Source organism: Tiliqua scincoides, chromosome 5 (assembly GCF_035046505.1).
Source record: "Tiliqua scincoides isolate rTilSci1 chromosome 5, rTilSci1.hap2, whole genome shotgun sequence".
Classification (NCBI taxonomy): domain Eukaryota; kingdom Metazoa; phylum Chordata; class Lepidosauria; order Squamata; family Scincidae; genus Tiliqua; species Tiliqua scincoides.
The window spans coordinates 4,911,703-4,917,750 of record NC_089825.1 but is presented as its reverse complement, the minus strand read 5'-3'; positions in this window follow the sequence as shown (position 1 = coordinate 4,917,750).

The following is a 6,048-nucleotide window of genomic DNA, read 5'->3' as shown; positions in this document are numbered from 1 at the left end:
CAGTGCTTTGCTCCTGTATTAAACTAGAATGGATTTTTTCTTGGTAGAATTTTGAAAACTCATTATCAGATTGGGGGGGGGGGAAACAAGCTTTGAATTTAAACCAAGGACTTTTGGTTTAAACTTAAGCTATTCTTGGTGTACCGCTGCTCTCTGCAAATTCCGAAGCAGTGTATGCATTTGCAGCTGGAGATTTGGATTTTGAAATGGAATTTGCATGTTAGATAACATCCTTTGGGTTATTTACAGTGTAATTTTCCTTAATTCCAGAAGAGGGTGCTGTGACATACAAAATTATGCAGGGGAGGGACAGTGGATAGAGAGATGCTCTTTACCCTCTCACACAACACCAGAACCAGGGGACATCCACTAAAATTGAGTGTTGAGAGACTTAGGACAGACAAAAGAAAATATTTCTTTACTCAGCGTGTGGTTGGTCTGTGGCACTCCTTGCCACAGGATGTGGTGATGACATCTGGCCTGGATGCCTTTAAAAGGGGATTGGACAAGTTTCTGGAAGAAAAATCAATTACGAGTTACAAGCCATGATGTGTATGTGCAACCTCCTGATTTTAGAAATTTTAGCTATGCCAGATGCAAGGGAGGGCACCAGGATGCAGGTCTCTGGTTATCAGTTGTGCTCCCTGGGGCATTTGGTGGGCCTTTGTGAGATACAGGAAGCTGGACTAGATGGGCCTATGGCCTGATCCAGTGGGGCTGTTCTTATGTTCTTATGTATGAGAATATGAAAATAAAAGGGAAATATGTTCCACTATTGTAAGGAAAGGGAGAAATTCCACTTGGCTATCCAAACCCAAGACCAGAGGCAATAGTATCAGCCCCCAAAGCTCATGTGTTTATCTGCTAAATCACACTGACATTTCAATCTTTTGTGCTTCTACCAGGACATAAAAATATATGCAGAACAGAATACTCCACAAAATACATTCTTGGGTTAGGAACTTGTTGGTTAACATCCTCATTTTAGATCCTAAATTTGAGGGCAGAGAACTAAAAGTCTTGCATTTGAGCTTCCACTGTGGATTGATTTCTTGGATTTTGCATTGTGCTCCAATTCTTTGGAACAATAGTTAACTATATTGGGCTTAATTTCAGGCCCCCCTAAACACATTCTGTCATGGAGTTCTCTGCTGTTAAGATTCAGATATTCGCAGGATATTTTCTTCTGATTCTCTTCTTCCAGATGAAGAATAGAGAGATGTTGGTGGTTGGTGTGACACAGCCTACAAGATATTACAGTGGAATATCTTAACTGTCAAGCTTTGACATTTGCCCATTTTGGAATACAATACTTGAGTGGAAACAAAGATTGTAGGATTCTGAATACAAGTAACTTTCTCTCTGGCTTGGTCCTAGACTATCTGAATTTGTTGCTACTGTTTAACTCAGTGGGCTGCAGATCCGATGGCGATCAGTCTTCTGCTTCCTAACCAACTTTCCAGCATAGCAGTGCCAATGGGATGTGTACTGCATCCTGCAGTTGGGTGGCACCCCTGGAGGCCTCCTCAAAGTAATGGAATGTTTGTTCCCTTACCTTGGAGCTGCATTGCCCTTATATCGGTACTGGAAAGTGGGTTTAGGATTGTGCCCTCAGCTAGTTGGGGTTTGAGGTCTTTTATAGCCATGGTTTCATTATGGTTGACCAGCAACTCTTAACTGAAACTGAATTTTGGGGAAGGGTTCAGATGCATAGGAAGGGATTAGAGTTCTTAGGCTGATTTCAATTGTCATGTCTGTAATGAGCCCCAGGGCTGTCTCATAGGTTTCAGTATTGTAGCACTTGTGCACTAGGGTGTCCATTGATGTTTGGAGGACTCTGATCCAGGAGCCCAGTCCCTAATTGGTTTGAGAGCTTTGGGTTATATCTACAGGTACCTAGCAGATATTCAGTTAGTCCACATTCCCCAAAGAAATTATGGATTGACCTAGGAGAGCTGTACTAGCACTAGTTTCAACCAAATCTTATTTTTCCCTAACATCTATTGTTTAAAAGCTTCTCCCGCACAGGCCTTTGGGCAAGTTTGAAGCTGGAAAGGTTTATGGGGGCTGTTGGCTTGATCCCCTGCAGGTTGGTTACTTCAGCAGCACAGCAGGGAAACAAATGCTTTGCAAGCCAGGTGGATGTACTTCAGAAATTTAGCTATGGCTTGGCAATAATCTCTCTTGATTCATATCTTTGGCTGCAACCTGCTACTTTTCCTGCTGAGGGGGAAAAGAACTCATTCTTATTTATGGGAGGCTCAAGAACTTGCTGCTGACTGTTCCCACTGCTGGTTTGCTTGCATATTCATGGCTTGGGTGATCATGTAATGTGCCACGCTCTTTTTGTCTTCACATGGCTCTCCCTTTGAATGTGCGTGGCAACATTTGTTCGGGCACTGTGCTCCCTTTTGCAAAAGCAGTGAGGAATGAAATGAAGAGTCAATGAAATGCATAGCTGGGCTAATCCAGAAAACTGGGTCTCTTCTGTGTTGCATCTTACACCAACATAAGTTGTGGGCCAATTTATGCAGGAGCCTGTGAACTAGCCTAGGTTGTTTAGAAGCCTCTGAGTATCTGTAAAAAAGAGGCTGCTGCTGCTGCTGCTGCTGCTGTAGCAAGCTACCTTTTGGGAAAAAGTGAGGGGTGGTGCTCCTTTGAGTAGTGCTGGCACTACCGCTGGCATTCACTATCTCATTCCTCCAAGTTGGCTTTTAGCAGCAGAAAAGGCAGTGGTCCAATGAAGAGAGGTGGAATGGTAGTCTCTCCATGGGTAACCATAGCAGCTGTCAGAGTCCATAGTTGTTACAGATACTTGGAAGCTCCTAAACATGTGAAGGGTTTATACAAGTAAAATCTATTCTGAGTGAGGCCATTGCTCCACCAAGCTCACTATTGCCTACTTGAGCTGGCAGCAACTCTAGGTAGGACCCTTTTCCTAAACCTACCTGGATGCGTCAGATTGAACCTGCAACCATTTGCATGTGAAGTGTATGCTCCACTACTGAGTTACAGCTCTATTCCCAGTCTGTTGCTCAGGCCTGCCCCTGCTTTGCTGGCAAGTTCCTAAGCCGGCAGAGTATATGATACACGGCTATGGAAACTTCTGAGTACCTCAGCATTCATTGAAGTCAAACAAAGCAATCTCCTTTATCCATGGGAAGGATAGAGTGGATGGAAAGATGTTCTTTTCCCTCTCACACAACACCAGAACCAGGGGGCATCCATTAAAATTGAGTGTAGGGAAAGTTCGGACAGACAAAAGAGAATATCTGTTTACTCAGTCTGTGGAACTCCTTGCCACAGCATGTGGTGATGGCATCTGTCCTAGATGTCTTTAAAAGGGGATTGGACAAACTTTTGGAGGAAAAAATCCATCACGGGTTACAAGGCACGATGTGTATGTGCAGCCTCCTGACTTTAGAAATGGGCTATGCCAGATCCAAGGGAGGGCAATAGGCTGCAGAGCTCTTGTCTTGTGTGCTCCCTGGGGCATTTGGTGGGGCACGGACATACAGGAAGCTAGACTAGATGGGCCTGTGGCCTGATCCAGCGGAGCTGTTATGTCGTGCTGTGAAAGGTAATAGATGATTTATTCGCTGATTAATTCCTGACCAAAGCAGTCTTGGCATGTACCTGGAGACTTTGTGAACAAAGGAAGTAAGCCACTTCGGCTCTTAAAAAATATATTTCAGATTGGCAAACAGAGAAATAGATTCTCTCCCCCCTTTCTCTTCCAAATGAATATTAGTCATTCAGAACAGATTACAATGTTCCCAAAATTAATCTAGTTTTAATCCCCTTCAACATTCATACTCCACATCTGCCCAGAAGACAAAACGTTTCTGAACAGTTTAGTCCTTTTCCATTATCTACGGAACACGATTGAAGTTACATAAAGCCAGGCTTTATTTTCAAACATGAAGCTGGGTTTCCATAAGCAAAGGAGCAAAAAATAGGACAGCCTGTCGCTCACGAAGCATGTGCCGTTAGAAAGGATTAGAGCAACTGTTCTGCTGGCACCAGAGCTCTGGTTCATCACCCTCTGCATTCGACACAAATTTATCTACTTGTTATCTGACTGTTTATGCTATTCACAACAACCTGTTGCAAATCAGAATTGGCAAATGAGATACACTCAGCTTGGGCTTATTGACTGAATCATCCGTTTGCTGTCTTTGGATGCTAATTACTTCCCTGTGGGGCTTGAAAGAAACTGTATCTTATTAACCAGCAATGCCATGCAAAGTACTTGCGTAAGTTTCATGAACTTTGCAAAGGCAAATCAGGGCTACGGCTGAGCCAAATTTTCATCTATTGAACGTTTTGGAGTTGAAGTGGAAAAGTGTGCGAGTCCATTTTAACGAAGCAACTGCCTGCTGCACTAGCTACCGCTCACTCAGAAAGGTGCAAAACATTAGCAGCCCCCACTTAGTACTGGAGATAAAACCATCAAGGACCATCACATCACAGAAGAAGCTCCCTTGATGAGCTCACTCCACAAAAGTGATTCTATGGGGGAAAGTGTAAAAAAGGTGGGTCCTGCCATACTGCCACTGCATTTCTTCATTTGACCCATGACGCAACCCCCTTTCAGCTGCCACCCAAGAACTACCCTGCCAACCTGGCAACTGTGACCAGTAACCACCAGACAATCTGCATGGTTTTCAATCTGCCACCACAAACTTGTATCTGTACTGGTCTGGAATAATTTGTCCAATCTGTAGCAAACTGCTACATGAGGATAACCAAAATTCTTAGGTGGGAATTCTTGGAAAAGTAAGAGGAGTATTCCTTGATCTTTTATGGGAATGCCTCTCCTACCACTAGGAGGCAGGACCAGTTGTAGAAGTGGTCTCCCATGTTAAAGGGCATCCCTCCCCCAACCTGGCCCTGCATCTCACATGAAGCAATCAGTTGTGCCAAGCTCTGGATCAGCATCAATTTTTCTTCTAGTTCATGTATTTTTCTTTTGTGGTTTCCTCTTACTTTCCTTCCACTGTATATCCCGTCTCTCTCTTCTACACTATCCCTAGTTAGGGATCTGACCCCAGATGGGTGGGTAGGAGGATTAGTGGGGCTCCAGGCACAGTTGTCCCATGTCCCAGAGATAGTCTGCACACCCCAGTGTGCTGTGCTCCAAAGGAGGATGAAGCTCCAACAGCCAGAAACTGAGCAGTAGCATCGGCTGCGAGCAGCAGGGTGTGCAGGCTTCCCCAAGTGTGCAGCCACCACCACACTGTCCGCCTGAGGGGCCAAGCACCCGTGACTTTCACAGGTGACAGTGGGCCTGTCGTCAACAGCAGTGGAAGCCCGCACTGGCTCAACTCCACCTTTGGATTTGGCTGTTAAATATGTACCACGGAGGGGTTACATGGATTTATGGATTTGATTCTTTATACAGTAATGCGCACTAGGATAAAGTTCAGGAATTCCTACCCCTAAGAGTCCAATCTTGTCCTCTTTTCCTGGGAAAGAATTCCTCTCCTACAGCATCCACTCAGAGAAAAGTCTGTGTTTGCTTGTTCTGGAAATGTTTTACGAGGATTACCGACTGAGTGTCTGCAGCAGCAAAGTGGGTGCAACGCTAACAGAGTTAATGAAGTAGAACATTTGTACTAACCAGTGTACTAACATTTGTACAGAGTGACAAACCCTTTGTCACAGCACTTGCAAAACATTTAATGCTACACAAAGACATCTTGATACACTGTGGCAGTCTCACATTGAGCAAACGCTCTGGGTATTTAACTGGATGGCCACTGCTGGAAACAGGATGCTGGACTATGGACTGATGGTCTGATCCACCAGGCCTCTTCTGTTGGTCCTCAGCTATTTCACCCAGACCTTTAACAGTGCACCAATAAGGGGAAAGTGGATTTTCTGAACCAGATTATACCACTGGGCAAAACTCTTCCCACGTTCCATACATTTGAAAGCCTTGTTCATGTGTATCCTCTGGTGCCCAAGAACTTTTTGGTTCATCCTGAAGCTTTCTCACATTCCTTTCATTTACAAGGTGTCTTGGCAGTATGGATTTTTTGTGTG